General features: G+C 44.3%; 1 long non-coding RNA gene across 1 annotated transcript in view; it reads left to right on the forward strand.

Annotated features, from left to right (window-relative positions):
* The first annotated feature begins 613 nt into the window (after positions 1-613).
* LOC131239571 (uncharacterized) overlaps positions 614-26,041 on the forward strand; it is a 72,898-nt gene continuing 47,470 nt past the window's right edge. Inside the window, exons 1-2 of the long non-coding RNA XR_009168271.1 lie at positions 614-1,319; positions 1,503-1,749. This is a non-coding gene — a long non-coding RNA (uncharacterized LOC131239571). The remainder of the gene's footprint in view (positions 1,320-1,502; positions 1,750-26,041) is intronic.

Raw genomic sequence — 26,041 nt, forward strand, 5'->3', positions numbered from 1 at the left:
AATTACAAATACATCAAGGTTATCCCCACAGAGTTTACTCACCACGCGATAACGTGATGAGTTACTGACTACACAATCCGCGTCCCTTCGAGCGTGGAACGGACCCTCACTCCGTATTTATCTTGCATCGGACGAAGTTTCTGGTCCTGGGCCGATGAGTTTAGAATCGTCCTGAGGCGCACAAATGATCAAAACCGTTGATTGGAAGGGCCACTGTTCGGAGAGTGGAAAGATCCTAGCGGTTTCACATTTGGGAACACACACTATACCAACGAACTGGATCACCTGCCATGTGCCACTTGCACGTGTAGTGGGTTCCCTAGTTGATGTGGGTCCTTCTATCTTCGTCTTTTGTCTTTGAGTTTGGTACAACTAGACCAACGGCTCAGATTACGCGATTGAATACTCCTCAGGACAGCGTACTTCACGGTAATTCTGCTATTTCTCTGGCGGCACGTCTCCTTGGTCCCTACGGGTCTTTCCGTAAATGGTAAAAAGTTAATTGACATTTAATAGTATTTCATCCGTTTCAAGGCTGTAATTAACGAGAAAATGAGGTGCCATTCTATAAATACCCACGAACATGGCAATCTCTCTCCCATCTATTTTTTTTTTTGTAAATTATTTTTTTATTGGGTCGAAAGCTTCTCATATATATATTTTTTCTTTTTAATATCTTGGTTTTGTTCTCTATATCTTGAAAATTTTCTTAGGAGAGATCTGCTTGATATTAGAATTTTTCTTTTTTATATTTAAGAAGAAGAAGAAGAAGAAGCTTTTTTTTGTTTGTTTTGTGGTGAAAGAAGATAAATATTTTTTAAAATATATTATTATTATTATTGTCGTTGTTGCTGTTATTATTATTATTTTAATGTCTTGACAGAACAAGAAGGTTGTGTTTTTGTGGGTTTTTCATGTCCTTGGAATATAGGTAGTTTTGAGTAAAATCTTTGGGTCCTGATTTTTGAAATTTCTTTTGTTCTTTTCTTTTCTATCTTTCGTGATAGTCGGATTTCTTTCTCTTTCTCTTTCTTCTACTTTTTACTTTTTCTTTCTTTTTTTTTTTTGTAGATTTTATTTGAATTTGTCGAATTTCTGGTATTTTCAGCCATCTGTTGGGCCAATCTATTCTTCATCTTTTGATGGGCCTTTTGTTTTCTTAAATTTCTGGTAGTTGTAGCCATTAGATGGGCCATCTTGTTCTTTATCGTCCGTATGGGCCCATCGATTTTGCAGGAGAGGACTTGTTTATGGAGAGAAGGAGCTTCTAGGATGTTCCCTTGCCGGATCTAGAACTTGGAGTGCTGAATTTGAACTGTGTAATGTCTCTTCTCACAAGAAAACATAGGATTTTATTATATTTTCTTGTACTTAGATTTTTTTAATGTTTTGCTTGTTCTTGTTTATCTACTTTTGTAGATTTGTTTTTGTTCTTCTCCTTTGTCTTGACATTGCTTGATTTTTGACGTTTCCTTCTTGTTCTTGTTTCTCTATTTTTGCAGATTTTTCCCTTTGTTCTTCTGCTTTGTCCTGGCATTGCCTGACAACGAGAGAGAGCACGCTTGTTGGCATTCAAGTGAGCATACATGGCTGTTTACATGCGTGCTGTCTCTCGTCGTCATTCAATTTTTTCAGCAAAGCAGTGGCAAAGCTGTTCGTTCTTCTTTCTTTTGCATATGTGCATGAAATGCCAACTATTGGAGCAGTTCATCATTTGGGGGGCCTGCTTGAAGGAATGAGACAGTTTTGGTATATTGTCATCTTTAATACATTTAAGGTTTTCTCAAAACCATATTAGGGCATGTTTCGATGCACTGTCAAATTGAATTACGATAGGATCTCCGATCAATGGTAGTAAAAGAATTATCGTTTACTTACGTTCATAGAGGGATTAGGCTTCAAACTGCCATTGCTTTGTATATGTGTTTTGTTCCCCAGTAAAATTCAATTGCGATTAGTTGTTTGATAAAGCGTAAATAACCAATTTGTAGTTTTCTTCCTTCAACCGATCAAATTCAATATTTTGCAAATTACAAGTATAATATATTACTACTAATTTTTGATGTGTCTTTGTGAACTAACTAAAACGTCATACAATTTGATCCGTTTGAGCTGAAGCTGAGGGTTGAATTGGTCTTGTCTAAGACCAGATGGCACAGGTCATCGTTCTCCCATGCTGGACTGAGGTTTTAGTGGGTATTTGTGTATTTAGTTGTCTATTATCTGTGTTAGATCATCAAAGACAACATGCTGTTAGTTTATTAGATTGTTTCTATTTCATTTGTATCTTTGATTTGGGTGTGTGCTTTGATTTTTCTCGCTTGAAGACAGTCATTATGGAAAGAGAGTTCAATTATCTGAAGTCCTTCATGTCTTTCCGCATCCCTATCCCAATATTCATCATCCCATCTATATTTTTGCTAGTGGGAAATTATTTTTTTGCAGGCAATGTTTGTAGATTTACTTAATGGTTTACTTGGGGAACATTGCATAAATCAATTTTCATAAAGGCATGCTAATGTAATCCATTAAAAAAATGGTAATTTATAGAATGGTGGGTGTTGCTTTGCATTTGGCTGTACGTGTGTATCTATGCTTTCCATCTAAATTTTGTTTTGTTTTGTTTTTGTTTTGTTTTGTTTTGTTTTGTTTTTTTTTTTTCTTTTTTTTTTTAGAGTCTTGTAAAACCCTTTGTTATATGAAAATTCAGTTTGCAATTAAAAAAAAATAGAAAGAAAAAAGATTGGGAGTTCCAAGTTCTACAGAATATGATAGTCTAAATGTCTGTGTGTCTTCTTGTAGATAGTTTATTACTTTCTTGCTGTAGGACTTGTTCTTATCTTTTAGCCTTTTCCATATTGTTGCTGTTGGAACAATTAACCATGAACAGGCTTTGCCATTAGATTGCATGTTCTCTTGTAATAATCCTAGTCCGAATTTAAGGATGCAATATTTGGATTTCTGGTTTCATCAAGATTCTTTTGAATAACGCTTGAAATTTCAAGCTTTTGTTGTTTGGTAATGGCTTACTCATCGTTTCTTCTTGGTATATAAAAATCAGTGTTTTAAATAGCAGTAGCGTGATGCGTAGCGCTCAGCGATTTATATAGCGTGTAGTGTAAATATGTAGCGTGTAGCATAAGCTACATAATACTTCTATTTTTTAATTTAAAAATAGGACAAATATAATAAATAGTGAATATATATATATATATATATATATATATATATATATATATATATATATATATATATATATATATATATATATATATATATATATATATATATAAGACTTTTCATTTGATCAATTATAAGCGTGTTCAAAAAAGTTATTAGTTATCATTTATCAAAAGCCAATCCACATATATAAGCCAAATCAAATAATTAACACATCAATAACTTTCTAAGCAAACTACTTTAATTAATAATGTCTAATTGAAACCACAAGTCACAATTATGAAAAGAAATACAAGTTTCATAGGTTAAAAGTATAAGTATAATACAAGTGTCACATTTCTCAACATTAAAAATGAAGAAAATGTGAAAAAAAAAAAAAAAATAGTAAAAAAATACATCGTAGCTTATACTACGGACGTTATGCACTACATAGCTGTAGCATATGCTACGACCCATGTAGCATACGCTACAAGGGATTTATGCTATTTGGGACGCTACGTAGCGCTACGGCCACGCTGCATTACGTAGCGTACACTACCGCTACGCTACGGGCGCTATTTGAAACACTGATAAAAATAATGGCAAAAAAGGGAGAAATATGTAGATCTTATGAAGAGTAACTGGAAAATAGTTGTCAAACACATCATTATCATCATTGGCTAAGCCTTATCCCAATTTAAATAGTTGTCAAATACATAAACAAAAATTCCTAGAGATCCAAACTAAATTGTGAGGCTTGGATGTTATTGTAGTTTAGCATGAGCCATTTTGTGCAATGCATATAGATAGTTTGATGGATGCAGATTGAGTACTACTATCAGTAACAACATGGCTATTGGATGGTTTTCTATGGGCCCCACAATGTTGTATATGTTTTATCCATGCTGTATATCCATTTTGGTTCATTATTTTAGATCATAAGCTAAAAAAATGAGGCAGATCCAGATTGCAGGTGGACCACACCATATGAAAATAGTGGTGATTGAACGCTCACCATTGAAAAATTCCTTAGGGCCTACTGTAATATTTATTTGCCATCTGTTGAATAGGTCACAAAGACCTAGATGAAGGGAAAAAAACAAATATTAGCTTGATCCAAACTTTTGTGACCCGGTGGTCGTTCAATCACCACTATTTCCTTTAGTGTGGTCCATTTGAGATTTTGATCTACTTCATTTTTGTGCTAATGTCCTAAAATGATTTGGCAAAATAGATGTATACAATGGATAAAACACACATCATAGTGGGGCCCACAGAGCACTATCTAGTATCGAGTTGTCAATAGGCACATTGTGCCCTAGTTTGATAGCCTTTTTGTTAGCCATCAGGTGATATATATAATTTTATTATTATTATTATTATTATTATTTTAAAAGGATTCCTTCATTCATCGAGAACAAAATGTACAAGAGGAGGATATTCGGGCTTGTCCAGTAAAAAAGGACCTGGCTGTAGCCTATTATAAACATCTATGGAATGAAGGAAGAAAAAAACAAAAGGAAATAAAATCTGGAGTAGGGCCCTTACCCGAAAACACTCATGGTGTGAGACAGTAATGGCTCTAACTGTTAGAGCTTGTCCTCACTGCCCCTAGCCCAACAGAGTCTAGGAAGAGGAGGCTGCAAGACAGAAATGGCTCTAATTACTAGAGCTCGTCCTCACTTCCCCTAGCCCAACAAAGTCCAAGAAGAGGAGGCCCCTTACCTAGGCCGGGAGATCTCTGGAGCTGTGGATGAATGCAGACGATTAGGATTCGCTACCCAAATGGTCCATGCCATCTGCTAGCCCATTACCTTCCCTATATGTGTTTACAAAAAGAACCTGCCTTTTGAGCTTCACTCTCTGGATTCTGGCCAACCAATATTTCCATTTCCAGCTTGGGAGGACGTTATCATTCAGAATTGCTATTACATGCTGGGAATTTGATTCTACCACCACTTTGGAAAGACCCAAGAAGAAGCAAAAAGTTAGCTTGCCATGCACTGCCCTAAGCTCTGCTCTAGTGTTAGTTCCAGACCCATAACCTTCTAAGAAGGCAAAAATAAATTCACCCCTATAACCTCTGCATACACCCCCACCTCCAAAGAGACCCGATTACCCCTAGGTGACCCGAATTCGCCCTTAATTCCCATGCTCTATTACTTCTGAATTAACCCACCAAGATGACTCTCAAAATTACCTTATTCAAACTAAGGTAATAAATTATTCCACTCATGACTGGAGTGATTCCATCATCATCATCATCATCAACATCATCTAAGCCTTATCCCAATTTAAATACTTGTCAAATACAGAAACAAAAATTCCTAGAGATCCAAACTAAATTGTGAGGCTTGGATGTTTTGTAGTGTAGCATGAGCCATTTTGTGCAATACATATAGATATGATGGATGTGGATTGTTTACTGCTGTAAGCAACAACTTGCTACTGGATGGTTATATATGAGCCCCACAAAGATGCTTGTTTTATCCACATTGTCTATTCGTTTATATGGGCCCCATGAAGATGTGTATTTAAATCATAAGCTAAAAATGATGCAAATCTAAATTTCAGGTTGATCACACCACAGGAAAACAATAGTGATTTTGTGCTCAAAACTTCTTAGGGCTCATTGTATTATTTATTTGCCATTTGATCAGGTTATAAAGACCTTGATGAAGGGAAAAAAATATCATCTTGATTTAAAACTTTTGTGATCTCCAATAGGTTTTTAATCGTGGTTGTTATGGTTATTAAATCACCATTGTTTCCTGTAGTGTGGTCCATTTTGGGTTTTGATCTACCTCATTTTTGAGGTCATGCACTAAAATGATATGAGAAAATGGATGTATGGCGTGGATAAAATGCACACATTATAGTGGGCCCCACAGAGCACTGTTTAGTAGTAAGTCGTCAATAGGCATATCGCATCTTAGTTTGATAGCCTTTGCATCAGCTGTCAATTGTCAATTAATTCCCATGCTTTATTAGTTCTGAATTAACCCGATCAAGGTGGAGAACTCTCAACTTGGATTTTAGTTGACTTTAGCATTTGAAAACGGTTACGTAATAGAGCTTCGGTATAAAGACCTCGTTTAGCTAGTCTTTTTTTTTTTTTGGGAAAAATGTCCTAGTATTATTGATAGACTGAACATCAAATGTACAGGGAAACCACGAATTCAGGAGGACTTCGCAAAAAATCTCGAGCCTCTCCTATCATATCTCCTAACTATCCACAAAACTGCAAAAAACCCAGGGCCGCAGCTCCTATAGCCCGGCACCAAAGGCGACAAAAGAACAACAAAACTCAACAGAACCCAGGGACATTAACTTTTTACATGGCGGGTCCCAAGGACCCCTAATCTAGCCATGTCAAGTACGAGTAGCCCTCGCACCTGCCGTGGGAGGGAGCTCGAGTGCACATGGAAGGAAGGCGATTGACACTCATTGCCCATACGGGCAATTCCATCTGCCGGCCCGTTCCCTTCTCTAAAGGTGTGAATAAAGGACAATGAACCACCCTGCTTGAGGGAGTTAATCCTCATGACCCATCCTCTCATCGGCCACGGGATGCGGTATTTCCCAAGGAGGAGGTTGAGAACGACTTCAGAGTTAGTTTCAATTCAATTTTCTTCAATCCTCTTGCCAAGCAAAACATGATCCCATTGTGGATTACCCACAGCTCAACAAGATTGTTAGAGCCCACCCCATAGCCTATGGAGAAGGCAAAAATGAGATTTCCTTTTTCCTCCCTACAAACACCACCTCCTCTTGACAAACCTGGGTTACCTCTTGCTGACCTATCCACATCTAACTTGACCCACCCTGCTGCCGGCTTGATCCATCTGATGATATGAGAGCAAAAACGTTGTTGCCGATGAGATGAGATCCCCATTTCATTCTTGAACCTCATTGACATCAAGCTATCACATGAGGCATCTTGGAGGATCATTCTAGCCCACCATTTGGTACGGGCAATGGAGGACGCAATCTTCATCTTTTTATCCTCGAACTTAGATTCATTTCTAGCACGCCAAACCTCCCAGTATATGAGGATGGGGAGCAGATACCTTGTGGAGGCTGGCGCACATCCAGAGTCAGCCGCATGATGCCACTGCAGCAATCTCCCCTCTACAGACTGATGGGGCATGGGAGAAATCTAGAAAATGAGATCGAAATGGTTCCATACCGCTGCTGCATGCTGCCTGAAAAGGAAGAGATGAGCAATGGACTCTGTGGCCACTGTGGGAGCCTGAACATAACCTGTACAGCAGCAGCACATAAAGGCTAGCGGTACCCCCTTGGACTGGACACGCTCGTCCACCGGAATGGCCCCTTGCAGCAGCAACCTCCAGTAGAAGACCGAGATTTTATTTATTTATTTATTTTTTTTTTTGAGGGGGGGGGGGGAGACTATGCTTGTTCCATGGCCACTTGCTCCATCTGATGTCCAGAATCAAGGCACGACTCGCTTTCCATGCTAACTTGAGAGTGAACCGCCCCGACGAGTCGAAGGGCCAGAAATAGTCTGAATCTTCTACTGAGATTGTGAAGCCTCCATTGAAAATATGCGGTAGAACCTGATCAGGCAGATAGATGAGGACGGAAGACGGAGGGAGGGGGCCAGTGGCACCCAAAAAATCATTGACTTTGAGGGCCAATAGCTGGTTTGGAATTGGGCAGGATGCGAGCCGCTGAAGGGGCCCCAAACCTGACCGGTTGTCTTCTCAAAGCTTCAACTCCCCTGAACCGACCTTCCATTGAACATTGGTTAAAATGAAAGGAAATTGTGCTATGATTTTTCTCGACAAAGGAGATGAATTCTCCAAAAATCTATTCGTCACCTCCCCCAGCATGTCTCTATGATGCTTGGCCCGCATGAGGGATGCCTAGGGACTATCTTCCCAAATTTCACCTCCCAAGCCATTTTCATTCTGAGCGCAACCATCACTTAAGGTGTCTGATGCTCAGCCCACCTTCGCCTATAGGTATGGCGATTTTGTCTGATGCAATCTAGTGCAATTTTCTCTTACTTTCAGTCCAACCCGAAAAGAAACTACCAAACATACTCTCTAATCTCCCAATTACTTGCCCTGGCACATGCATTGCTGCCATGATGTGAATAGGAATACTTCCCAACACATGCTTGATTAACGTCATTCTGCTTGCTTGAGATAATATCCCAGACTTCCACCCGCAGACTCTCTTACTTACCTTATCGATCAGAAACTGAAAATCAGCTACCTTGGTTCCACCCTTGCGAAGCGGCACTCCTAGATACTTGACACCATCTGACGACTTAGCAAAACCTAGGATATGCTCAATATTTCTGGCCCAACCCACCGGTAACCCCTTTGGCCCAAGGAAGCAGCTCTTCCTGCAATTGATTTTCTGACCCAAAGTCTCTTGATACTCATCCAGGGAAGCCTTTAACCGTAAGGAGCGATTTTCGGTTCCCATTGAGGAATAACAGAGTATCATCCGCGTAGAGTAGGTGGGATAGGGTGGGGCACCCCCGTTGAAGCTTGAAGGGCTGAATCTTGCTGTTCTCCACCATGTTTTTAAGACTTGTTGGGAAAGCTTCCATTGTGAGAATAAAAAGGCCCGGCAAAAGAGGATCACCCTGTCGCTAGCCTCCCGAGGATTTGAAAAACCCTGCCGTTTCCCCGTTCACTAACACCGAAAACCAGTTATTTCCCTAACACTTTTCCACTAAGGAAATCCATCTGTTGCTAAAACTAAACTTCGAAAGAACTAATTTTAGAAAATTCTAATCAACTCTGTCATAGGCTTTCTCAACATCCAGCTTGATAATGATGTTCCCCCCACGCAACTTTCTATCTAGTTCTCTCATCGCCTCTTGAGCCAGGGCGATGTTCCCTGAGATAGCTCTGTCTTGCACGAATGCTCCTTGCTCTTGCGAAATCAGCTTAGGCAGAATTTTTCTTAGTCTGATGACCAGGACTTTTGCGATGATCTTATAAATGACGTTACATAGGCTGATAGGCCTGAAATCAGAAAATTTTGAGGTTGATGGGGATTTGGGGATGAGGTAGATCAGGGAAGAGGAGAAAGCTCTTGACATTTCTCTGCCAGCGAAGAAATCTACTGCTGCCCTATGGATGTTAGACCCAACTATATCCCAACTATCTGCAAAAAATGCAGCAGAAAAGCCATCCGGCCCCGGAGCCCCATCTTTCGGAGTGGAGAAAACTGCCTCATGAACTTCAAGTAAGGATGGAGGGGCCAAGAGATGGACATTGTCTTGGGGCATGACCAGGCAAGAGATAGATTGCGTGAAATCAGACTGTCAAGAGGTGCACTCCGCCTTAAAAAGCTCCTTAAAGAAATGCACTGCAGCTTCTTTAATCTCCTCTTGCATTGTTAAGGTGTTCCCGGATTCATCTTTAATGGAAGTGATAGCCACTCGCTTGGTTCTTTCCCTCACCGAAGTGTGAAAGAATTTGGTATTTCTATCCCCTTCCATCAGCCATGTATTTCTTGCTTTTTTGCTTCCAGAAGACTTCTTCCATCTGATGAAGTTGATCTATCTGCTATCTGATAGCCACAATTTGATGTATTAGCTCATCATTGGTGACATCTTGCAGCCAAGAATCAATGATCTTTAGGTCCTTTTCAACCCTATGAATTTGATGGAAGATGTTCCCGAAGGTCTCTTTGTTCCAAACCTTTAACAATTACTTGCATTTCTTCATTTTGAGCTGAACATTGATCATGGGCTGAAGAGAACATTCCCCCTCCCAGGCCTTCTTGATTAAAAGCTAGAATGACTCATTAAGTGTCCACATTCTTTGGAAACGAAAGGGCTACACCCTAGGCTGGAATTGGTTAGGGAAGGAGAGTAACAAAGGGGCGTGATCAGAGTTGCTACACGACAAATACTCCACTTGAAAAGTAGGGAAAATTGACCCTCATCTCTTGTTGAAGAGCACTCTATCAAGTCTGGCCCATGTGCGCGCACTCCCTACCCTGTTGTTACACCATGTGAATCTATTTCCAAATTAACAAGCGTCTTGTAATAAAGAGTTCTACATTGCTTACGAGAAATCAGTCATACTTGTTCTGTCTGGACTCCGAGTCCCCAATCTCTCTTCCAATTCCAAGACCGCATTAAAATCCCCTCCAACAGCCCACATGACTTGAATGCTACCGGCAAGAGTAGCCATCTCACTCCATAGAAATCTCTGATGTGTTCTACTGTAGCTAGCATAAACAATGAAGATGCATATCAACTCACTATGGACCTACAATGACAAGCTTAACCTAAGCATTTGATTAGAAGAACTAACTAAAGATACATTTAGGAAGGGTTGGTGGAAGACCCAGACTTTACCCCCTTTTTCGCTATTGGACAGCGAGGATGGAAAGCCGAGCTTCAAATCGATGGTTGCTCTTCTATCTTCTCTCAACATCGGTTCCAGAATGGCTATAAAACAAGGATTGAACTTTCTGATTAGATTCTTTAAAGATCTCATGGTAGAAACATTGCCCACCCCTCGAGTGTTCCATATGAGGGCTCTAACCATCTGTAACACATCTCGAATTCACGGCCCTATGCTTCAGTCTTCTAAGTCTGTTGTGCCACTCTCCTACATGCTGTCTGGGGAGTTTCATGCCTGCAGGTTTCCTCACTTTCCTCTTCTCTGTGACTGGAATGACCACATTTACTGCCTTGTTCTAATCCTGACTTCTTGTACCTGCACCATCATCAACAGAAGAGTGGATATGGGGTTTTTCAATCAACTCATCTGTCTCCTTGTTGGTATCTGATTCCTTCTCGGTCCTTCCACTGGGAGACTTGGGGAAATACAGTAAAAGATCCACTAAGATCTAACCCCCACTCTCCTCTTCACTGGTCTGCTCCTCTTGCTGCTCTGTAATTTAGTTCTCCCTTGCCCCATGCTGACCTCTAAGCCATGGAGGGTCCATCCATAGCTCAGGATCATGTTGTAGCCTCAGTGGAGAAGCTCCAACTGATCTGACTCTGATTCTATGAAGGTTCTTCGCAGGGGTAGCAATGTAGCATTGCGCCCTTAGAGATTCTGGGTTAGCAGTTACTGTAAGTTCCTTCATCTGGCCTTGAATCTGGGTCACTCGATCTGTTCTAGTGCCATCAACTACTGGGGTGTTGGTGGCAGTATGCAACGGGGCTATCTCCACTCTCGGGAGACTTAGGACTTGTCGAGATAGGGGGTTAGCTGAGATCAGGTCATCTCTGTTGTGAGGAGTGGCAGAATTATGGGGACCTGTAGGATCTACAGCCAAAATACCTGCTACTGGACGACCGTTATGACCCTCAGAATGCTGATTGTCGTTGTGATGCTGCGGATGTTCTGTTTCGGGAGTCAAAGTTCTCGGAATGTTTGCATATGGGTCCTCTAGCTCCCCATATTTGGAGACCATAAGACTGAACTCCGGGAGAGGCGTGCACGTGGCCTGATTGGGATGCATGTCACCATGGCCAAGGGAATGGGTCTCTGATTGGGTTGAGGGGATGATTGGATTGGTTCGAGTTGTATAGAGGGATTATGGCTAGGCTCAGTCTCTTGGGGGGGGGGGGGGGATTGCAACAGTTGTTATAGTCGTCTGGATCAACTTAGCATTATCACAAACAGTGGACAGGCTAGTCATGAGTAGAGGCAAAGTGTGTGGTGGACATCATTTAACTAGTCACGAGCTTTAGTATAAAGACATCATTTAGCTAGTCAACAGACCTGATGTTAGTCCATGCTATTCAGCGGATGATATGCCAGGGATGGTGGACAACAAGCACCCTTCGTTGGATCCCTTAGAGGTTCTTCTCAATAAGGATTCCAATCCCAGAATCAATCCATGCTCGTCTGCCCCCCTGCTAAATCTTCTTCAGGTCAAGCTAAGGAAAACAATGTCAAAAGGAGTCAGTGAGGTCAACTAGTATGGAAGACTAAGGAGGTTAAAACGTTGAGGCGAGAAAACAGTTCAATGTGCCAATGGATAGTGTCCTAATTTGGAACGTGCGCAGGGTGGGGAATGCTCCCACTATCTGAACTCTGAAGAGACTGGGAGACTTGGGAAAATACAGTAAAAGATCCACTAAGATCTAACCCCCACTCTCCTCTTCACTGGTCTGCTCCTCTTGCTGCTCTGTAATTTAGTTCTCCCTTGCCCCATGCTGACCTCTAAGCCATGGAGGGTCCATCCATAGCTCGGGATCATGTTGTAGCCTCAGTGGAGAAGCTCCAACTGATCTGACTCTGATTCTATGAAGGTTCTTCGCAGGGGTAGCAATGTAGCATTGCGCCCTTAGAGAGTCTGGGTTAGCAGTTACTGTAAGTTCCTTCATCTGGCCTTGAATCTGGGTCACTCGATCTGTTCTAGTGCCATCAACTACTGGGGTGTTGGTGGCAGTATGCAACGGGTCTCTGTTGTGAGGAGTGGCAGAATTATGGGGACCTGTAGGATCTACAGCCAAAATACCTGCTACTGGACGACCGTTATGACCCTCAGAATGCTGATTGTCGTTGTGATGCTGCGGATGTTCTGTTTCGGGAGTCAAAGTTCTCGGAATGTTTGCATATGGGTCCTCTAGCTCCCCATATTTGGAGACCATAAGACTGAACTCCGGGAGAGGCGTGCACGTGGCCTGATTGGGATGCATGTCACCATGGCCAAGGGAATGGGTCTCTGATTGGGTTGAGGGGATGATTGGATTGGTTCGAGTTGTATAGAGGGATTATGGCTAGGCTCAGTCTCTTGGGGGGGGGGGTTGTTATAGTCGTCTGGATCAACTTAGCATTATCACAAACAGTGGACAGGCTAGTCATGAGTAGAGGCAAAGTGTGTGGTGGACATCATTTAACTAGTCACGAGCTTTAGTATAAAGACATCATTTAGCTAGTCAACAGACCTGATGTTAGTCCATGCTATTCAGCGGATGATATGCCAGGGATGGTGGACAACAAGCCCCCTTCGTTGGATCCCTTAGAGGTTCTTCTCAATAAGGATTCCAATTCCATCATCAATCCATGCTCGTCTGCCCCCTGCTCAATATTCTTCAGGTCAAGCCAAGGAAAACAATGTCAAAAGGGGTTAGTGAGGTCAACTGGTATGGAAGACTCAGGAGGCTGAAACGTCGGGGTGAGAAAATGGATAGTGTCCTAATTTGGAACGTGCACGGGGTGTGTAATGCTCCCACTATCCGAACTCTAAAGAGACTGGGAGACTTGGGAAAATACAGTAAAAGATCCACTAAGATCTAACCCCCACTCTCCTCTTCACTGGTCTGCTCCTCTTGCTGCTCTGTAATTTAGTTCTCCCTTGCCCCATGCTGACCTCTAAGCCATGGAGGGTCCATCCATAGCTCAGGATCATGTTGTAGCCTCAGTGGAGAAGCTCCAACTGATCTGACTCTGATTCTATGAAGGTTCTTCGCAGGGGTAGCAATGTAGCATTGCGCCCTTAGAGAGTCTGGGTTAGCAGTTACTGTAAGTTCCTTCATCTGGCCTTGAATCTGGGTCACTCGATCTGTTCTAGTGCCATCAACTACTGGGGTGTTGGTGGCAGTATGCAACGGGGCTATCTCCACTCTCGGGAGACTTAGGACTTGTCGAGATAGGGGGTTAGCTGAGATCAGGTCATCTCTGTTGTGAGGAGTGGCAGAATTATGGGGACCTGTAGGATCTACAGCCAAAATACCTGCTACTGGACGACCGTTATGACCCTCAGAATGCTGATTGTCGTTGTGATGCTGCGGATGTTCTGTTTCGGGAGTCAAAGTTCTCGGAATGTTTGCATATGGGTCCTCTAGCTCCCCATATTTGGAGACCATAAGACTGAACTCCGGGAGAGGCGTGCACGTGGCCTGATTGGGATGCATGTCACCATGGCCAAGGGAATGGGTCTCTGATTGGGTTGAGGGGATGATTGGATTGGTTCGAGTTGTATAGAGGGATTATGGCTAGGCTCAGTCTCTTGGGGGGGGGGGGGGGGATTGCAACAGTTGTTATAGTCGTCTGGATCAACTTAGCATTATCACAAACAGTGGACAGGCTAGTCATGAGTAGAGGCAAAGTGTGTGGTGGACATCATTTAACTAGTCACGAGCTTTAGTATAAAGACATCATTTAGCTAGTCAATAGACCTGATGTCAATTCATGTGAATTAGCATATGACATGCCAAGGATGGTGGACATTAGGCCCCCTTCTCTAGATCCCTTAAAGGCTGCTGACCATAAGGATTCCAATCCCAGAATCAATCCATGCTCGTCTGCCCCCCTGCTAAATCTTCTTCAGGTCAAGCTAAGGAAAACAATGTCAAAAGGAGTCAGTGAGGTCAACTAGTATGGAAGACTAAGGAGGTTAAAACGTTGAGGCGAGAAAACAGTTCAATGTGCCAATGGATAGTGTCCTAATTTGGAACGTGCGCAGGGTGGGGAATGCTCCCACTATCTGAACTCTGAAGAGACTGGGAGACTTGGGAAAATACAGTAAAAGATTCACTAAGATCTAACCCCCACTCTCCTCTTCACTGGTATGCTCCTCTTGCTGCTCTGTAATTTAGTTCTCCCTTGCCCCATGCTGACCTCTAAGCCATGGAGGGTCCATCCATAGCTCGGGATCATGTTGTAGCCTCAGTGGAGAAGCTCCAACTGATCTGACTCTGATTCTATGAAGGTTCTTCGCAGGGGTAGCAATGTAGCATTACGCCCTTAGAGAGTCTGGGTTAGCAGTTACTGTAAGTTCCTTCATCTGGCCTTGAATCTGGGTCACTCGATCTGTTCTAGTGCCATCAACTACTGGGGTGTTGGTGGCAGTATGCAACGGGGCTATCTCCACTCTCGGGAGACTTAGGACTTGTCGAGATAGGGGGTTAGCTGAGATCAGGTCATCTCTGTTGTGAGGAGTGGCAGAATTATGGGGACCTGTAGGATCTACAGCCAAAATACCTGCTACTGGACGACCGTTATGACCCTCAGAATGCTGATTGTCGTTGTGATGCTGCGGATGTTCTGTTTCGGGAGTCAAAGTTCTCGGAATGTTTGCATATGGGTCCTCTAGCTCCCCATATTTGGAGACCATAAGACTGAACTCCGGGAGAGGCGTGCACGTGGCCTGATTGGGATGCATGTCACCATGGCCAAGGGAATGGGTCTCTGATTGGGTTGAGGGGATGATTGGATTGGTTCGAGTTGTATAGAGGGATTATGGCTAGGCTCAGTCTCTTGGGGGATTGCAACAGTTGTTATAGTCGTCTGGATCAACTTAGCATTATCACAAACAGTGGACAGGCTAGTCATGAGTAGAGGCAAAGTGTGTGGTGGACATCATTTAACTAGTCACGAGCTTTAGTATAAAGACATCATTTAGCTAGTCAACAGACCTGATGTTAGTCCATGCTATTCAGCGGATGATATGCCAGGGATGGTGGACAACAAGCCCCCTTCGTTGGATCCCTTAGAGGTTCTTCTCAATAAGGATTCCAATTCCATCATCAATCCATGCTCGTCTGCCCCCTGCTCAATATTCTTCAGGTCAAGCCAAGGAAAACAATGTCAAAAGGGGTTAGTGAGGTCAACTGGTATGGAAGACTCAGGAGGCTGAAACGTCGGGGTGAGAAAATGGATAGTGTCCTAATTTGGAACGTGCACGGGGTGTGTAATGCTCCCACTATCCGAACTCTAAAGAGACTGGTAAGACTCCATTGCCTTACCATCCTAGCTATTTTATAGCCTATGCTTCTAAATGAGAAACGAACTTTGATCGGGTTAAAATTGAGGTACCATGCTTCCTGCTCTAACGCCGCCTAAGGGGGCAAAGTTTGGGTTTTCTCTGCCTCATCTATGGTAACTAAGGTGCTCGCTACTATAAGCCAGTTGCTGTCCATCGAGGTTGGCAGCATCCTCAGAGAGTCGGCTTTGAGGTCGTCGGGTGGGTGAAGCCGATGAAGGGTTTGGCTAAGCTTAATCTGGATGGGTTCCTTTGTGGGAACTCGGGGCCTTTGGGTGGTGGAGGGATTTACAAAAATGCTGAAGGCAACCTCTTGTTTGCATTTTCAATGGGGTTCGGTGAAGGGTCCAACAACAGTGTGGAACTTCGCTCGGTTTGGAATGGTCTCTTCTTGTGTCTCAGCCTAGGTCTATCCAGAATTGAGGTGGAGTCTAATTCCAAATTTGTTATCGGCCTCCTTTATGGGATCTCAAATTGAAGCTGGGTCTGGAATCACTGGATCAAGAGAATCGAGACGCTCAAAAGCTGGGGGTCTTTCACTTTTCGCCATATCCCGAGGGAGATTAATGGGCCTGTCGATGGCCTGGCTCGCATGGAGAGCGGTTCGCAGCGCAATGAGGTCTATTGGGCTTTGTCCGATCTTCCCATTGAGATTAGGGGGTTAATCATGCTTGACAAAGCTGGGTTAGGGGCCATTAAAAAGAAATCCTAAGGATTCATTGGGTAGTCTTTTTCTTCGGTCTTCATATGATAGGCTCTTCTCTTATATTTTGGATGGGAGCCCGAATCCTATCTAGTCCATGTAAAGTTGTTTCTTTTTACTTCAATACAATATGAACCTTTTTCCAAAAAAAAAGGTTGGCCTAATTGGAGACCCAAACAAAGTGTGGATCTCCTGCGTCGACGCCAAATGTTCAAGGATCTTGGGTAGGCAACTGTGGGAAGATATGGCCTAGATTGGGATAGGGTGTGTGGCCCTCTGGGCTGTATGTGGGGACTTCTGAAAGATTGGGATCTACGACATTCTCTTTTAATGCCCACAATGCATCAGAATTTGCTGAAGGGCTGACCAATGCGGGCCTCGTGGACGCCATATTCATAGGTAGTAGATTCACGTGGTGTAATAGCCAGCAAAGTCTTCCTAAAATTTGGGCTAGGTTGGACCGAGTGTGCTGTAACGACCATTGGTTGCAATCGTTCCCTTCCTTCCAGGTCAAGCATCTCCCAAGGGTCAACTCCGATCATGCTTCGCTGCTTCTAGCCTTCCTGCCCCTTCCAACTTCCCTTCCTAAACCTTTCAAATTCCAACGGATGTGGACCATCCACAAAGGCTTATAGGATCTGATCAACAAGGCCTAGAGCACTAATGTACATGGGGACCCTTTACAAGTGTTGCTTGGAAAACTTAAGATCATAAAAATCAGACCTGTATCATCTGGAAAGCTTTGTCCAAGGTTCGTCTAACCCTGCCCTTATCCAATCCCTTCATAATGCTAGAGATAGAATGACCCTGCTAGAACTCCATGAGGAAACATTTCTGGAAACAAAAATCGAGGGCCCACTAGTTGCAGGAAGGGGACCAAAACACAAAATATTTCCACGCTATAGCTACTAATTGAACCAAAAGATATAGGATTTTACAAATTCATCAAGATGATGGAACTGTGCTTGCTAACAACGCAGATATTAAATAGGCAGCTACAAAAAATTTTCAGCATCTCCTATAAGACGCGCCAGATTGTCGAATGCGTGAGCTGCTGGATATCATTCCACCTCTGGTATTGGAAGCTGATAACAGTCATCTTCTCCTCCCCCCTCGTTCGAGGAAGTCCATGCGACTGTGATGGCTATCTTGGCTGACGGCATGCCAGGGCCTAACAGATTTTTAGGAGCATTTTTCCAGGCCTGCTGGAAAACTATGGGACAAGACCTCAAAGTTGTCACGCACTTCCTCAGTAGAGGAAATTAACCTCCCAAGGGCCTTCACAACTACCCTCATTTGTCTTATTCCTAAGATAAGCCCCTAGTAACCTTCTCTGACTTTAGGCCCATCAGTCTGTGCAACTGCTTATACAAGATCCTATCTAAAATCATCGCCTTTGGATTGGGTAATATTCTCCCAAATATTATCTCCATCGAACAGGGCATGTTTGTGCAAGGTAAGTCTATTGTGGAAAGTTGTGCGCTAGTTCAAGAAGCATTTCGAGACAACAATAGAAAGGCGAGAGGAGGCAATATTCTCTTGAAGCTCGATATGGAGAAAGCTTATGATAAGCTAAATTGGTCCTTTCTAAAAAAGTGCTAGCCAAGTTCAGTTTTGATGGGAAGTGGATTGCTATCGTTGAGAAATGTTGGGCAAATGCCTAGTTCTCGGTCCTCTTCAATGGAGAGGTGGTAGGTTTCTTCAAATCGTCTAGAGGTCTTCAACAAGGTGATCCAATCTCTCCTGGGCTGTTCATTATAGTAGCGGAGGTCCTTCGTCAGGGATTCAAACAGTTGATGCAAAGATGTTTCTGTTAACCTTTCAAAATGCACTCACACTGCCCACTCATTTCTCACCTCCTCTTCGCTGATGACACAATCCACTTTGCCAACGGTAGCTGAGATTCCCTCAAGAAGATTTCTGACTTCCTGAAGAAATATGAGTTGGCGTCGGGCCAAAAAATCAACACGCCCAAAAGCTTTTTCATCCTGAGGTTGGCTGAAAATCGAATTTCTACAGTTAGAAACATCCTCAGTTTCGACAAGTCAAGCACTCCTTTCACATATCTTGGGATCCCCATCTTCCAGGGATGACCCAAGGGGATATACTTTCAAGGTTTGATTGAAAAAATTCTGAATAGGATCTCAGGTTGGAAATATAGGATCCTTTCTTAAGCTTGTAGATTAATTCTCATCAACCATGTTCTCTCTAGCGTGCCTATCTACACGATTGCTGCTTCGAGTTTCTTTTGTTGATGGAAAGGTGACAGGAAATGATCTCACTGGGTTAGTTGGAAATCTGTCTCACGCCCCAAATCGGAAGGGGGATTGGGCCTCAAGAGCCTTAAGTCAGTTTTGAAGGCCTTCCGTATGAAACTTCACACCAGCGGGCGACTCTAATTGTCTAGCCTTTGCCTTTCCTCTTTGGAGAAAAAGTTACAAGGTCAGCCCACATGTTACTGCCCTCACTTGGTGGCTGATTGGCTATGGTGAAGTGGACTTCTGGAAAGATGTTTGGACGAGGCTAGGCCCAATCCAAGACTAGACGAGTAAGCCCAACTCTCCAGCACCCTAGCCTACCAAAGTGAGAGATTTGATAGGACCAAAGGGCTGGTCTTCTCTTCCCACAGCTAGGGGCATTCTTCCACAGTCCGTCATGGATTTAGTCTCAATGGAAGGTATATGTACCTCCCCAACTGAAGACAGATGCGTTTGGTTAGATTCAGTTGATGGAGAGCTCTTTGTGGGCCTGGGTTGGCGAAGCTTAAATAAGGTTAGCGGCCCCTCAGAAAATTTGAGCCAAGTGGGTGTGGCATCCGAAGATCCCTTTAAAACTTTCGCTCCTCGTCTGGAGAATCATCCATAAAGCCATCCTTGTAGACGTCAGTCTCCAACGAAAAGGGGTCTCCATCAACTCCAAATGCCATTGCTGCCAGCTTCCCTCTGAGCCAAACATTGAATCCATTGACCACTTATTTTCTACATCTAGGATTGCAATGCAGGTCTGAAATTTTTTCTGTTGTGCTTTCAACGTCCACTTTCCTCTTCCCGTCTCGGCAACCGATCATGCCACAAGTGGTGAGCCGCTTCCCCTGTCATGGGAAACACCCAACCCCCCTTAAGAGGTTTCATCCCTATCTTCATTTTTTGAGAGCATTGGAAGGTTAGAAACTTCGCCAAATTTGAAAACAACGACATGTGTACATCATGGATTATCAAAGGGATTCATGGGTGGATCACTCTCATCACCCCCTTATTGCCTTCTCCTAATAGGCTTACAAGAGCATGGGTCCAACCGTTCAACCTTTTGGGTATCAGAATGCCTTCCCCCAAGCTGCCCCATGTCAAAGTCGTCAAATGGGCAAGACCCAAACAGGGGTGTATCAAGCTAAACGTGGACGGGTCATCTAGAGGGAACCCAGGCCAATCTAGTGGGGGTGGGATTGGGAGAAACTGGAAAGGGGAAGCTCTATTTGCCTTCTCCAATGGCTACAATCTACGGTCCAACTCCAGAGCTAAAATTAGGGCCATTCTGGATGCACTGGCCCTGTGTGCTCGGCTCGGTTATGGTAAAGTGGAGGTGGCTAGTGACTCTACCTCGGTAGTGAAGGTTCTCTTTAGCAACAATACCCCATCTTGGTCCTTGTGGTACTGGAAGGCGAGAATAGAGGCCCTCATGTGCAACATGGAGGTTTAAATAAGTTTGCAGGGTTGTTCCAATAGTGACTAAGTTCACCTACCCGCTAGTGGGCTAAGGAGATATCAGTTTCTAGGATAGGAATTGGTCGGGCCTTGGCCCTCTCCATAGTTGGAGACTAGGCCCATCCCACACTGGTCTTTAAAATCTCAGGGTTCAGGATATGATTTGGGCTAGCATCGAAAGTCAGAAACCTCCTGCTGCAGCATGTGATAAATCACATTTCAGATGAGGGTATTTGCACCTTCTTAGCAGAGGACATATGTATCTGGAAGGGCTCAGATAGTGGGGAATTATCGGTTGGTCAAGCTTGACAATGTATCAAACCAAGGGCGGAAGAAAAACCATGGTCCAGGTGGGTGTGGCACGCTGAACTCTTGCAAAAAAATGCTCTTCTGTCCTGGAAGATAATCCAAAAAGAAATCCTTGTGGATAGCAGCCTTTAAAAAAAGGGCATTCAACTCGTCTTAAGATGTGCCTGCTTCTCCCCTTCACTCAGGCCAAGCGTTGAAACTATCGATCATGTTTTCCCCCTGAGCAACACAACCACTCATGTGTGGGAGTTCCTCAGCACACTAGCTTCAACGCGTGCCTCGCCCCTCGCTCCTCAGCTACGATCAGAGCCAATCAATGGTGGGCGTCCTCTCCAGCCTCGACCTCAATCCTACTCCTCAAAGGTCTCATCCTTGCCTTTATCTTTTGGGAGCTTTGGATTGCAAGGAACAATATGAGATTCAAAAACCGTGAGATGTGCGCCTCCAGGGTCATCTCCAACATCCTTAGCTGGATCAGCTTAGTGGGCCCCATCCTGTCGATGCCCAAATTTCTATAACTCTCTTTTCTCCTCACCCTGAACATTCTAGGGATCAAAGTCCCTTCGTCCAAATTGCCAAATTCATCGGTAGTGAGTGGTTTAGAACCTAGCTGGGCTGGATCAAAGTAAACGTTGACGGCTTGGTGAGAGGGAACTCGAGCTTGGGAAGTGTCTAGGCACTCCAACTTGGTGGTGGCTACCCTCTCTAGAGAAACCTTGGGATCTTGGTCCTTGTGGTACTGGAGGAAGAGAATTAAAGCCTTGAAAGGTCGCATGAAAGTTCGGATCATCCACACTCCTAGGGAGGCCAACGCAGTGGCTGATGGGATGACGCGCATAGGCAGCTTGAACCAAACAAACTCAACATTCAAATTGCTAAAGTCCATCCAATCATTCTCCAGGGCCAGCTCTTCCTTGACAGAGTTGGATTAGGCTACCTTCGTGAGGCCTTACCCATCCTTTCTTCTCTTTTCTTTTCATACATGATAGGGGGTGACTCCCTTTTGTCATTGCCCCTGTCCGAACCGCACATTGTACAACCTTTATGCTCTCTTCCAATTTGGAATATATAATGATTTTGAAAAAAATGGAAGACATGGTTGACACGGAGGGTCTTGATTTTTTTAAATTTTATTTTATTATTATTTTTTTGGAAAAAGTGGCTGATATATTCATTAAAGAAAGCCTTTACACCAGCTTTGATTTACGGGAGACGGACATTTGGGTGACATTTGGAAAAAAGGACTGGATAGAAGCCTATTGTGAAGCTACTAAATACATGACTGGGCTAAAGGGACAAAGGGAAAATAGGGCGGGAAGAAACTCGAAAAATTATATTTGCTGGATCGCGTAACGCACAAAGGATCCATGCTAGCCGAGACGAACTGCACCGAGCCCCACCTTGTCGAGGAAGAGGCCACCCCTAACTCAACGGGGTAGGAGAGAAATATGTTATACGAAGGAATCAGTTTGAGAGCTACTGGCCATTCGTGCCAAACCGTCGGCCGGCTCATTCCCTTCTCTGTGGATATGAGAAAATTTTACCTGAACAGCTGAGGCCAACCTCCTGATCCTGGCTACCCAGTAGGACCACTTCCAACTGGGTTTAGCAGTCCCATTCAAAAAGTCCACTACAAGCCTTATATCTAATTCAACTTCAATGCTAAGGAGGCCTAACTGACCACAATGGCGTAATCCGTCATGGATTGCTCTTAGCTTTGCATAGACGTTGGAAGCTGTCCCGTACCTGGACGTGAAAGCAAAAATGAAAACACCCCTATTGCTTCTACAGACTCCTCCTCCACCAGCGAGGCTAGGGTTGCCTCTAGCCGACCCGTCAACGTTGAGCTTGACCTATCCCTGAAGCGGATTGATCCACCTGACAACAGATACGGAAGTTTTAGAGCAGGCGGCCGGGCGAATCCCCAGAGTAGTCATAGCCGAAGTACCTGGTGGTGGGGAGAGAAGAGAAGGGAAGTTACTAGCGAGGGAGACGAGACATCGCTTTACCAAAAGTATGATGGACGGAGCTTGGACTCGTTTACTGTTAAATCTGGCCGCATTACGGGCTTTCCAGATTTCCCACATGATTAGGCAGGGAACAATTTTCTGAATCGGCGATGGCTTGATGATATTTAGGGTGGGGTTCCACCATGCTGTCAACAAGGCTTATACTGTTTGATTTGGGTTTGGCTTGATCCCAAAAATTTCGCTGAAATGCACCCACACCGACGACGCGAGAGAGTGGCTGACGAAGATATGATCCAGAGTTTCCAGCGAGCGGCAAGAGGGGAGGAAATCTGAGCCGTAGTTGCAGCAGGAGGTGAGAGAGACACCTCGTTTCTGAACTTGCCAAACCCAGCATGACCATTCTTTACGAGGACTTGGAACTCTGCAAAGGGCCCAGGCGGAGCTTATCGAGAAATCGCCACTTGGAGTTAGCGGCCAAATCCGGGTATCTGGGTTGTCTGAGCTGAAGAAACTGGCCTGGAAGATGAAATCAACTATATTCTGGGGCAGGAAGTTATACAGAGAGGAGGGGGGAAGGGGCCCAGCCGCCCCAATGACTTGACAGACTTTGGTCGTCAGGAGATGAGGAGGCACCGGCTGAGACGCGTGAAGGACCAAAGGCCCCAGACCTGTCCAATTATCGACCCAGAACCTACACGTACCTCGACCAATTTTCCAGCGCAACTGACGCTCCAACAGGGGGAGCATAACCTAGATTTGCTTCCACAACGGGGAGGCAACAGCTGGGGGAGGCTAGCGAGTTAAGGAGTATTTGGAGCGCATAAAGTCCTTCCAAAGACTGGCCGTATCGTTGCAACTGACTACCCAAGTTAGCTTCAGCCTGAGCGCTTGCATAAAATCAGACAGCATTCGAACACCCAAGCCACCTTCTGCCTTAGGCCTCTCGACTGTTTTCTACTAAATCCAATGGAGCTTCTTCTTACCTTCGGACCACCCCCATAGAAAATCTGCAAAGTGGTGCTCCAAAACTGCTAGCACTTGCTTTGGGATAAGTGTGGCAACCAACGAGTGGACGGGAATGCTAGCCAAAACGTGGCAAACCAGGATCAGCCTACCAGCCTGAGATAGACATTTGGCGCGCCAACCACTGATACGGCCCTCAATCTTACTGATCAACGGATAGAAATCGCTCAGCTTTACCTTGCCAAATGCAATTGGAACTCCAAGATATGTCAAAGGAGAGGTACTTTTGATGATCCCCAACGATCTCTCAATGACTATGATTCTTGATAGCGCGAGATTGTTGGAGTAGAAAAAGAACTCTTAGACAAATTTATCTTTTGGCCCGAGGCGCTTTGGTATGAATCAAGAAAGGCTACGAGCGCTCTAAGGGACTTCAAACCACCGTTGGCAAAGGTTAAAGTATCGTCTGTATAGAGAAGGTGGGAAATAGGCTTGCATCCTCTCCTGAGCTTATAAGGAGTGCATCTTCCTTGATGCACTAGATGAAACAAGCCTCTACTTAGCACTTCAGCTGCCAAAATGAAGAGACTGGGGGACAGGGGGTCCCCCTGGTGGATGCCTCTAGCTGACTTGAAAAAGCCTCCTGCTTCTCCATTAATGAGAATCGAGAACCACGCATTGTTCCAACACTTTTCCACCATTTGCACCCAGGGAGGGCAGAATCCGAACTTAAGTAGGACCTACTTTAGGAAGTTCCAGTCCAGCTTGTCGTAGGCTTTCTCCATATACAACTTTAAGATTATGTTGCCCCCATGCACCTTCCAGTTGAGATCCCTAGCCAATTCTTGCGCTAGAGTGATGCTCTCTGCCATTGACTTGCCCTTAACAAAAGCTCCCTGCTCGGGAGAAATAAGGCCGGGGAGGACTTCGCTAAGCATGGCCGAGATGATGTTTGCAATGACCTTGTAAAGGCAGTTGCAGAGACTAATCGGGCGGAAGTCACAGAATGAAGATGGGGCCACTTTCTTAGGAATAAGACAAATCAGGGTGGCAGAGACTGCCCGGGGGAAGGAGCTGCCAAGAAATATGTGCATCGTAGCTTTGAGGAGGTCAGGGCCAATCGTGTTCCAACAGGACAGGAAGAAATTACCGGTGAAACCATCAGGGCCAGGAGCGCTGTCTGGAGGAATTGACCTGATTGCATCGAGCACTTCTTGAAGGGTAGGCAGCACCATTAGCCGCTCATTCTGATCACATGAAAGAGAATGAGGGATTACATTCAGCAACTCTGGGTCAGCGGCTGCACTATCAGTCGAAAAAAGATCTCCAAAGTGACGGATTGCAGCATCTTTAATATCCTGTAAATTTTCCAGACGAGTACCATCCTCTAACAGAATAAATCTAATAGAGGATCTTCACTATCTATCGATGGCCGAGGAATGGAAGAGCTTCGTGTTCCTGTCTCCTTCTTTTAGCCAGGAGATCCTGACTTTCTACTTCTAGTAAATTTCTTCCCTTAGCTCAAGGCGCCTAAGATTTTCTGAAGCCGTAGCCAACCGCAGATACCAGTCACTGTCTGCACGATCTAAAAGAGGCGCGTCTTGCATTTGCGTTTCTAGGTCAGCGAGATTACGCTCAACAGCCTTGACCTGAGCAAAAATGTTTCCAAAGACATCTGCATTCCAAATCTTAATCTCCCTCTTGACCACTTTCAGCTTGAGCAAGATGCTGGAGATTGGATGAAAAGATTCTATCGAATTCCAAGCTTGGCTGACGACATGCTAGAATCCCTCATGCTGGGTCCACATTCGCTGGAATCGAAACGGCCGGGGCATGGAGGGGGGCTGACTAGGAGCGGTTAGCAATAGCGGAGCATGGTTAGAATTGATTTGCGGCAAGTGCTGCACAAAGGAGGGGAGAGCAGAACTCTAAGCGTCATTGATGAGCACCTTGTCAAGCCTGGCCCAAACTCTTAAAGACCCTGCTTGGTTGTTGGACTAGGTAAATCTGGGGCCCTCGTAGCTCGCATCCGAGAGGTTCGCATTGTTGATTACCTCCACAAACTCCTCAGAGCAGGGAAGGTCCATCAGTCTTTTCCCTCTCCTTTCAGCCGAATTAGAAACCACATTAAAGTCACCGCTTACCGCCCAAAGACCTTGAATCGAAGTAGATATATCCGCCAATTCCTGCCAAAGAACTCTTCTCGCACGTCTGTCACAACTAGCATAAACAAATGTCAAATAAATAGGAGTAGGAAAATTTTGAAGATGGATGGCAGCAGTGATAGTTTGGGAGGATATGCTATAAACAGAAAGCGTGATAAGACTATTGAAGAATAGCCAAATCTTTCCTCCAGCTGAAGCATTGGAAATAGAAGAGTGAAAACCAAGCTTGTGTCCGATGCCAGTCCTCTTCTCATCCCCTAGCATGGGCTCCAATAAAGCCACCAACCAGGGGTTGTGGGAGATTACCAACCTCTTAACCGACCTGATAGTTCTCAAATTACCGAT

Source organism: Magnolia sinica, chromosome 3, assembly GCF_029962835.1.
Source record: "Magnolia sinica isolate HGM2019 chromosome 3, MsV1, whole genome shotgun sequence".
Classification (NCBI taxonomy): domain Eukaryota; kingdom Viridiplantae; phylum Streptophyta; class Magnoliopsida; order Magnoliales; family Magnoliaceae; genus Magnolia; species Magnolia sinica.